An 11,188-nucleotide genomic window follows, 5' to 3' on the forward strand; every position below is an offset into this window, starting at 1 on the left:
GTAGGTCTTTAGAATGTTTAATCTTTTCTGTTGTGGCTTCCACATTGTGATGTTTTCCGAGACGCTTGATCTAGGGGGACATGGGTGTGTACCTGTAACATTCTTCCTGCTTGTTCTCCTCATCTTTTCAGTTTATATTCAAGATATTTACCAGTGTTTGTAAGTTTCCAGTAAACTCCTGTGGTAAATAAGTTAGGTATCTTGGTTACAGTTTAAGAATACTGTTTCCACTGTGAATCATTTTGTGGGATATTGTCTATTTGGGTGGTTATCCTTTATTATAATGTTGTGGGGGTCGAGGATGTTGCAAATACATCTTCAACATATCTGAGCCAAAATCACCTACTACCTACAGTGGCTGGTGTGAGTCTACTAACCCTAACAGTCATCAACTTACCATTAGTACTTATGACTTAAATGTGCCTCTCCAGATTCTTGTAAACAATATATCGGCAATCTGCAAAGAGGATAAGAATGGTTCATTTTGAATAAATTACCATAAGTTGCTGAACCACATTTACTAACAAATGTGACCCTCTTCAAAAACCATCAACACACATGTTGGTGTTTGAAGAATTATAGTAGGTGATTGTACAGCGTTATTTAAAACCAGAAATAGCAACAATTCTTTTTGTCCATTCTCTTGTAACCATACATAAAAAGAAAAGTAAGTGAACGCCAACAATAAATATCGCTTTTATCAACAGGACTTTTCACACCAAAAACCAGAATGATTAACAACAATTACAGACTAAAATGACACGGTTTCAGTTATTTATGAAACCATTTCTACTCTAAAACTGTTGATGCTATTAAATCAAAATAGATATGTTACTCTCGAGCATTGTTTAAATGTGTATGGTTATTGGTACAGACAATAATTTTCATAACCATGCAACCAGTTTGTTTCTTCTAAGCTCTAAATTATTATTGTTACTAAATTTTCTTGAAAAGAAAAAACAAAACATTAACCATCTAGAAAAAAGCGTGACATTTAGATGTATAAAAACTAAATTGTACAAATGCTCCAACTACCTTTGAACCTCAATTTTCAAAACAAAATGTTTCCATCATTAGAATTAATCAATAGCTTAATCCAGTTACACTGAAATTTTTAGTTTATCCAACTTAACATTAATAAGAATGATGATGCCCAAAAGAATGTTCTCACTTTCAGCAACATGACACAATCACTAATAAAAAAAAAAATAGTTATCTCAGCTGAAAATGACTTCTTTCTTCTCGAACTTATATTTATGTCCCCTGGTGTTACAATTTTCACTATTAAATACGAAACAGAATTATGCTTTAACACTGTCAGTTTCCATTATAGTGTTAAACACCTCAATCAGATCCTGTCTGGCTCGTAGTTTTTTTAAGAGAAGAGTTCAGAGATCTTAACCAATCGTTATACGACAACATTTTCATTTTTGGTGTTCCAGTAGCCCTCCATCTGAACTGTTTTCAACAGTTCAATGTCCATTCTAAAGGAAGAAGGCCAAGACTGAACACAATACGCTACGTGTGGTCTACCCAGTGACCTATACAATGAAATTATAATCTCTTTTAGAGTTGTATTCAGTATTTCTATAGATACAGCCTAAAATCCTATTTGCCCTACCACAAGTAACAACGCACTGCTTGGATGGCTTCAGAGACTAATCAACCAGAAAACCAAGATCCATTTCTTTCGTGACACTGTTAAGATTATTCCTACCAATATTATACTTATAATTGAAATTGTGATATCCCACATCCATAAATTGCATTTATTATAATTAAGTCAACTGCAGTTTATGTAGCCAACTCGCTACGTAATCAAAACCCTTTTGTATATCAAGTATCTTCCTCGCAGCCAGTAACACCAAAAACTCTGATATTACTAGCAAATATTTGTAATTTATTAACCATTCCTAAGAGTAGATGTCTTAACACTCAACCCTGAAGACTCTACTCGTCCACACATGTACTCTCATCTACATAATCAGCAATCGATCCAAGTAAAAACGTAAAAGGAATCGTAACTTACATCCCAGTTAGAAACTAACTTTTTGTGGTCTTCACATTGCTAGTCTCATTTTAATTTTTCTTTCAACCTGCCTTTTACGATTTAACGTTTACCTTCGACTTCATTACCGGATTAGCCTGTTAGTATAAGTAGCAAATACTAGTATCTCACATATATTTATTCCGGCACTGTTTGACTTGGCTGAACTAAACATGATTTATTACACCCGTCTAAATGACGAAAAAATCTCTTAAGATAGTGACCTTTAATAGAACTTTTGAGGCATTTTGTGTATTCTCCAAACTGACAATTATTTTTGCAATGTAGTTTTTAATAAAATACAAAACATATTTGTTTAACCAATTTTGTTATTACATGACATTTTTACTGCGTTGTCCTGTGCGTGTTCAATTCACTTTTACTGAAAAATAACATTAAAACCCTTTATTAAAAAAAATAAAAAAATTCCCCAGATGCTCCAAGACGCCTTGAAGATATTTCTGTACTAACTTTGTGTTATTTCGAAAAGTATTTGAAATGTTTTTAAATGAGAAATTAGCTATTCATTCAATTAAAACACTTTAATAAAGATTGCGTGATTATCTAATCTTATTTTTATCGTTATCTGAAGAGTACTGGTAAATTGAAATCAGTTTTAGGGCTAAACAGTTTATAGAAACTAAGTGAATAATCAAATATTAGTAATTCGCCACGTTAGTTACCTGTAATATATGATCAAAGTTAACATTTTATAGTTGTTAACAGTGAGCTGCGTGGTGGCGCTGTATGCAATATTTTGAAGAAAGAGGAAACGTGTAAAGCCTTTTTTGTTTTTATTTTTTTATTGAGAACGTTTCTAGACCTTTAAATAACATATTTATATCTAGCTTTAAGTTTGTATCAGCCAGTGTTAGGTTCGCAAATATTATAAACTGTATATATGCGCGTCTTCTTTCTCGTTCAGTGTTTTAAAAAAATCATTCTTCCGTGAAAAACATAAAAAGGAAAAATATTTTTGTTATTAACGTTTATATTCTGAAAATGTCAATGTTTAAAAATGGCCTCACGTGATATATGAAAGTTTAGTATTCTTTTATCGGATGCTGTCCGACAGGTGTAAGAACAGGTAGGTAATATTTGTGACTGTAATGAAACCCTTGAACGCCTAGGCCTACATTTGTCAAGGATTCGATATTCAAGTGTTTTTTGTTCCTCGTCTTTTTATGAACCCACTGACTCAATTATTGGCGTTAAATAAAATTCTAGTAACAATCCTCTCTGAAACGTTGCATTTCATAAGTATAATTTTCAATTAAAAAAATTAAATTATAAAACTTTACATTTTTTTTCTTACAAGTTTTAGTATTTCCAGAAAGTTCTTTATACCCGTACCGTTTATAACTTAGTTTTAAAATGAAACGTTTTTGATGTTGTTTTTTTGTGGTTAAAATTTATGAAAGTTTATGATTAAACTAAGGTCTACTTAAAGTTTTGTTCATATTACGTGTTGATTCGCTGTTGTACAAACATGTAAAATCGACTATATTGTATTTGTGTCATATGTATATGTTAATAAAAATAAAAGCAAAAACTAAAGATGTCCTTCAGGTGCAGTGTGCATCGTTTTAAAGTACAGCATATAAAGTGTTTGTTGATTAAAATTCACTGCCACAAAGTCGCAGGTAACTAATTTGTTTAGACAAAGGAACTCCTTTTTCTGTAACTAATTGAAAGTAACTCGTCTTCTCTAAGTGACTTGCTTAAAGTGAATCACGATTTTAGTCACTCTAAAGATTCCAAAATATTGGTTTCTAAAAAATTAAACGCGAAGCAAAATACAGAAATAGCATATTTGTAAGAATTCGCTGTAGTTTTATAAACAAAAGACGTACAGTTATAGGCCTAGAAAAAGTACTAGTAAGAATGTTACGGGAGAAAAAATTTTGTTTAAGATTGTTTGTTTGTTTTATTTAAATTACGCACAAAGCTACTCGAGGGCTATCTGTGCTAGCCGTCCCTACATTTGTAGGTCTAAGTCTTCCACAAAAAATTATTACCAACTGATTGATTTGTGAGGAGCCGGTTGTACTTCGCATGTGGTACCTGCCACACTGTTGCGCATGCGCATAGTTTATGGAGGAACACTGGAGCTAGGTCTATTCCAATAGATCTGTATAACTTTTGAACTGGGTCTATTTCTTTAACATGACTGTACAAGATTTGAATAGAGTTTATTATTTTAACATGGCTGTATAGCTTTTAGATTGGCTCTATTTCTTTTACACATCTGTATAACTCTTGGACTAAATATTTCTTTAACATGGCTCTACAACTTTTGAACTGGGCATGTTTCTTTTACACATCTGTATAACTCTTGGACTGGGTCTATTTCTTCGACATATGTGGATAACTTTTGGACTGGCCATCTTCCTTAACTACGCGCACCCATCAACACTTCTCTCTACAAAAAAACAAAGTCGCCGTCTTTCTTATTTATCTTGCTTGAATCATCTTGTTTAAATTCAAAAGCATCTGAAGGTGGCGCTTTCGCATCATGCAATATTAAAAGAAGTAAAACAAAATCGCTTAGATCTCTTATAAATGTTTACATCATTAATCCATATACAATAATAAAAATAGTTAATAGCTTGTAAGGATCAAAGATACAAGATATATAATTTAAGTTACTTTATAAAACCTTAAGAAAATATTAATAATTTTGTGCAATGTGTTCAAATTACAGTCCAATAAATACCGGAAATAAATTAATACGTTACCAATATCAGGAAAATTATATATATAACAGAGTTTTCACATCATCTATGCTTTTAGATGTATTAACAACAATCGTATATCTAATTATTGTTTGTCTGAAAAAGAAAATTTCTCCAATAAAACCACTGTAGGAAAATGACATTACGTTAAGAACAAAGCACATTACCAGAGTGCAGATATAAAATCATTAACCAAACATTTAATTTAAAGTTTTCTATAAAACTTGTACCTTCAATTTTAACAGAAATTAATCTTAAATTCGATTTTTGTATAAATGAAGGTTTGAGCAGTACTCCACATGTTGGACAGTTAATAGATGGAAACAGGATAACTGCACTGAGCTGCATAGAAAATAACTGGGAAGTTTTGAAGTAAATCAAAGATTGGATATGTGAGCGACTTGCAACTTTTCAGTCCTATAGTAGGGACGTACCAGAGGACTGGAAGTTAGGTAACTCCTCTTTTGAGGCACTATAATTGTCTCAATAATTACAGTACTATTAATCTGAGAAAAACAACAACAAAAAAACGATTATTAGTCTAATAAAAGATGTTTTGCAAAATCAGCAAAGTTTAGAATTTTATTGGATATGGTTTCACTAACGAGAATTCTTCCTTTGCATTTATTTTTTAAAAGGTTACTCTTTATGTAGATGAGGATAATTGGTATATCTGAATTTTCAGAAAGCATCTATATGTATTTGTATTTTGAATTTCGAGGGCTATCTGTGCTAGCCGTCCCTAATTTAGCAGTGTAAGACTAAAGGGAAAACAGTTAGTCATCACCACCCCCGCCAACTCTTGGGCTATTCTTTTACCAACGAATAGTGGGATTGACCGTCACATTATAACGCCCCCACGGCTGCAAGGGCGAGCATGTTTGGCGCTACGGGGATGCAAACCCACAGCCCTCAGATTACGAGTCGCACGCCTTAACACGCTTGGCCATGCCGGGCCCAGAAAGCATCTGACGAAGTGCCACATAAAAAGCTAGTAGAAAAAAAAAATCTTTATAGGTGTGTGGTAGTGGGGGATAACTTAGATAATTGAATGAAAGAGTATCCAGACAGAAGAGAGATAAGGGCTGTTATAAACAGAATTTGGTCAGTTGTTTATTTGCTTGTTTTTTTAATTTCACTCGAAGCTACACGAAGGCTATCTGTGCTAGCCTTCCCTAATTTAGCAGTGAAAAACTAGAGGTAAGGCAGTTAGTCATCACTATCAACTGCCACCTGTTTCACCAACGAATAGTGGGATTGACCATCACATAATAACACACCCACAGTTAAAAGGAGGTGCATTTTTGATGGAAGAGGATTTCGAACACGCGACTCTCAGATTGCTAGTCTAGAACTCTAACCTCGTAGCCATGCTCGGCCACGATTTCAGATAAATTGGATAACGTCACAAGTGGTGTACCTCAGCACATAGTCTTAGAACCTTTACTCTTTTTGATTTACAATGATATATATGATATTAATGTCTTCGATGTTGTTAGCTGTGAAAAGGATTCTGCTGATTTTCAAAAGGATTTAGATCATTTAGTGAGTTGGACAAATAAATGTCAGATAGATTTGTATTATATCTTTCATTTAATATAATTAATGTGGGTTATCATAAATTGAACGGGAATAACATTAACAGTGTTATGAAAGAAAAGGATCTTGGTGTAAAAGTCAATAAGTTTCTAAAACCATCAAACACTGTGTTGTTGCTACTGGTTGGACAAATATGAGTTAAGGTTGTACCTATAGAAATATTAAATACAAATCTAAATATATTATAATGTCATTGTATAGGTCACTTATATGGTTAGGCCAAATCTGGAACGTTGTATTTATTCTTGGGATCCTTACCTTAAAAAGGACACTGAATTGTTGGAATGGGTTCAGAGAACCGTCACTAGAATGGTGCCTTGGATGGAGGAGTTGTCGAACGATAATAGAATGTAATATCTTGAAAAAAATAGAATTATAGTGGTTATAGTTGAAGTGTTTAAGATTGTAGAGGGAATTTATATTGATGCACTGTCTTTTCTCATATTTAACAGTTAGAATAGTAGGGACTAGGGACAAACATAGATTTAGGCAAGATAGCTGAAAACAGCATCTAAGACAGTTCTGTTTATCTAACAGGGTGGTTGGCCCATGGAATGGGTTGCCTTTGGATGTTATGGAGGTAGAAATTTAAGCGAGTTTAAGAGAAAGCTTGAAGAATAACAAAATGGTAAGGGCTGGTTTTAAAGATTCTTTTGAAATTTATTTATTAATAGTTTAAGTTTAGAGTTACAAAAGAGATGGTCCAATAGGTCCCATGTTATTCAAAAACTTTACGTTATGGCACATCATCTGTCTGTTGCAGCTTATTGAATTTGCTTTCTTTGAATTTTGTGCAAACGTACACGAGAGCTACCTCCGTACTAGCCATCCCTAATTGAGCAGAGAGACTAGAGGGAAAGCACCTAGTTATCACCACAAACTCTTGGGCTACTTTTTTACCGATGAACAGTGATATTGACAATAACATTATAATGCTTCCATGGTTGAGAGGGCAAGCACATCTAGTGAGATAGAGATTTGAACCCGTTATCAGAGATCCCAACTATTTCAAATTACTGAGCGTAATGATTGTAAACAGAGCCCTTTATCATTTGCAGTTACTGGGCCTGACCAATGTCTCTAAGCTGTTTATTATTATAACTTATTATTTAATACTGCTATACATTGCTCATTTATGACTGTTTTGTGTATTTAATACATAAATTAAAAGTTATTTTAAAATTGTCTTTTATTTAGTTCAGAGTAACAAACATACTGGTAAAACAACATTGAACATGCACAAACAGTAAGCAGAAAAAGCCTATGTGTAAGGAGTTGTTTATATAATGTTTATGACACTTGTTGTAATAGTTTTGCAGCTGTTGCAGCCTTTACTTCCATGAGAAAGTCTCTGGATGGTTGGGAGTTACAACATCGTCCATTTGACTGCATACACATCTTGTGTGTTATAATACTGCTCAAAACTGAGGTGCTCAAGTTTGGTCTGAACTTGCTTGTTTTTAGTCACTAAACTAAATATCATTTCACTGTCAGCATTAGAATGGAAGACTAAGAATTCCAAGCATAACACCACACAGAATGTCATACTTCTGGTTGCCACTTCCATTCTTAACTGTAGATAGCTGAACCCAAAACTTGTCAACATTCAACTGAAGAACAGTTTCTGAGAAAGTATCAATGTGATAGTTCAAATATTGCCCTCCAACTTGTCAATAGTGTCATGCTCATATGTATTGACAAGGACAGGATACCTGTCTGTGAAGATGCATAGAGATGAGAAATCTTTGCTTTCAGTTTTGGATCAGCAACCTCTGCGTGAATCAGAAGTTCATCATTTGGATGGAAATGTTTCCTCATGTAACCTGTAGCTGCAATATAGTATTTCTTGACACTGGTGTAGAAGCTCATCAGGTCCAGGCCCTTTTCATATTTAACAATGTATTCCTTGGCAGCATTTCCAATAGAAACTGCCTCATCAGATTTGTGTAAGGATTCATTGCTGTAGTCAAGTTCAGTGATGTTGCCTTCAAGATATTCTGGCTTGATGTATCTGCCAAGTATGTTTTTAACTTGTGTAATCAGAGCTCTATGCATAATGTGTATGCAAGGTTTCTCTCTTTGCAATATCAAATTGGCTTGCTCAAATAGAGGAATTGCAGACTAAAGAAAGAGACAAAATAACAAGTTCATTTTGCCGTCCAAGAAAACTTGCTCTGCGCATAACTTTGCTTGGTTATTTCCTTGCAAGCTTTCGTTTTCTTCTCTTTTTTCATTGATTGTCTCTTATTTAGTTCAAGGTCAGACTGCCTAAACATATATTGAGTTGTATCAAATGTTTCTTTGTCTGCTTTTGGAGACTGTTGTCTTGTATCCCTGTGTGGCTGAGAGGATATAATGTTTGTCTTGCTGCTTGACTGAGCTGCACGTTTAGATCCTTTTGAATCTAGTTTTTCCTTTTCAGAGTGAAAATATTTCTTTAATGGTTTCCACATGTCCAATATTCTGTTGAAGTATACCCAAAGTGATAGCCATCTAGTTATAGAATTTTTCGTTTCTTTGTCATACAATCCTTGAAACTCTTTGAAATGTTGTTTTCTGCTAGCACTTTTGTCCAGAAAATAGATATCTATCAATATATCAGAAACTGGGCAGGGCAGTTCTCTGGAAGGTTTCTGGGCAACAATATTGATGAGGTGCAGGCACAGCCCATGAAGTAAATGCTAGGCTGTCGTCTTGAAATGTGTCCCATCACACCTTTACCTATACCAGACATAACCGAGGCATTGTCTGTAGAAAAACTAAGACAGTTTTCCCATGGAATTTTCATCTTTGTCAGTTTGTGGTCCAAAAGCTTGAAAATATTCTCTCCCGTTGAAGCTTCTTTCCATTCTACCATTGTCAAAAGAGAACAAACAATTTTCCAAGCAAAGGGTCAAGATATCGTACAACCACTGGATACAGTTTTGAGTCAGCCATGTCTGTGGATCCATCTGTGGCTAAACTGTAAACACTGTTAGTAAATATGCTTGAAATCATTGCCATCTTCACAACCCAACATTTGTACAATGGCTGTAGTTTTGGTTATAACACAGCCACATTTTTCGCTATATCAGAGTCTGGGAACATTTTTCTGAATAGATGTCCTGCATGATCGGCTACAGCTGGAGGTAAATTATGAGCAATGACGAATTGCATTTGTGGTTTCATATTCTAAATTCTTACTCATAAATGTCGTTATCTGCATCGTTTTTGTCTTTGCCTTAGCGTTTTGTTGGTGAGATGCCGATTTTGTACGTCTGGAACAATTGTTTATCCTGCCATGCACCACAGAAAAATCGATGTGACAAACTGTACAAAAAGCATGACTGTCACTGACTTTTGATGCAATGACCGGATATTTTGCACTATACTCTTTCCTAAATTTTTGATTCACAGTTTTAGTCCTTTTAGATTTGCCAGAAACAAGACAATCTGGTGAACGAGGACTTTTTCAACTTGTGAACAATCACATTGGTGTTTCTATGCCGCTTAGAAAACGAGAAATACCCATCTACGCAAGCACTGATTGGCTGACAAGCATTGATAACGTAACTATGGATTCCCCCACGTACCCAGTATGGAGAAACACTGCACTCAAACTATTGGTAGACGTCGGAGATACAAATTTTTATTATTTCAAGCACAAACATGATTATCGCAAGTAGCCATTTGGGCTGCGTCTTTTATTTATTATCAAAATTTATTTGCATCTTACTAGAAACTTTCTTTTCACCCCTTTCAAGCCGTGGGGGAACAATTTATCACTTTATCGTATAGGCCTATATAATATATAATAATTTGGGAGTTGGAACAAGTCGTAATATTTGTCTACATTAATGTATAATCGTAATATATACACCAAAATAGTAATGATTACGCTCAAATTGTAATGGCATCTCTGCATTTGTCAAGCACACTAGCCACCTGGTTATGCTAGGCCATGATTATTGGGTAAAATAAAGTTTAACATCACATGACTTGGTGATCAGAGTTCCTAAACACATTTTTCACAAACTTGGTTTATTTATTGCATTTAAAAAACAAACATCCTTTATTTTGGTGAGACTTGTAATAAACAATTCTGTTAAATAAATACTAACTAAAATCACACTCCTTTCACCCCCTAACAACAATAACACATTGTTTGGATGGCTTAAAAGACTAACCATTACACCAAGATCTGTTTTTTCCATAACACTGTCAATGTTCTTTTTCCATCAAAATTATACTTAGAATCCAAATTGTGATATCCCACATTTGTCTGAATTTTTACTGCTTTTTCAGTGCTTCAATACCATTGGTGAGCAGATTACAGATAACCTTTTGAGAATCTTTGTGCTTAATAACAAATAATCCATCATTTATTTGCCAAAAAATGAATGAATGAAATAATTTCTTGTCCATATCTAAAGACTGTTCAGGTTGAAGAATATTGCTCAAGTTTTCATTAGTAAAAACTGAAGCAAAAGTAGATTTTAATAACCTATAATCATCAGATATTAACCTTCTAGTGCTACCCTTCCAAATCCTTTACTACTATCTTAACATTTTGCTCACCCTTAACCTATTTGAAGAAATCCTCACTAATCATTTTTTGCATTTTCAGCAAACCCCTTTTATATATATTTTCTAATTTCCTATTAAACCAACTTGATCTTATGTAGTCGACCATCTTTCCAATCACAGTCTAAATAACTAAGTCAAAAAACCCTATGGTTGTTCCCAACATAGAGCTGCTAATCAGTCATAAATTTTAAAGTTTTTCACTCTTTGTCCATCTCAGGTATGATAAATTGATCACAAGTTG

Source organism: Tachypleus tridentatus, chromosome 7 (assembly GCF_004210375.1).
Source record: "Tachypleus tridentatus isolate NWPU-2018 chromosome 7, ASM421037v1, whole genome shotgun sequence".
NCBI classification, from domain to species: domain Eukaryota; kingdom Metazoa; phylum Arthropoda; class Merostomata; order Xiphosura; family Limulidae; genus Tachypleus; species Tachypleus tridentatus.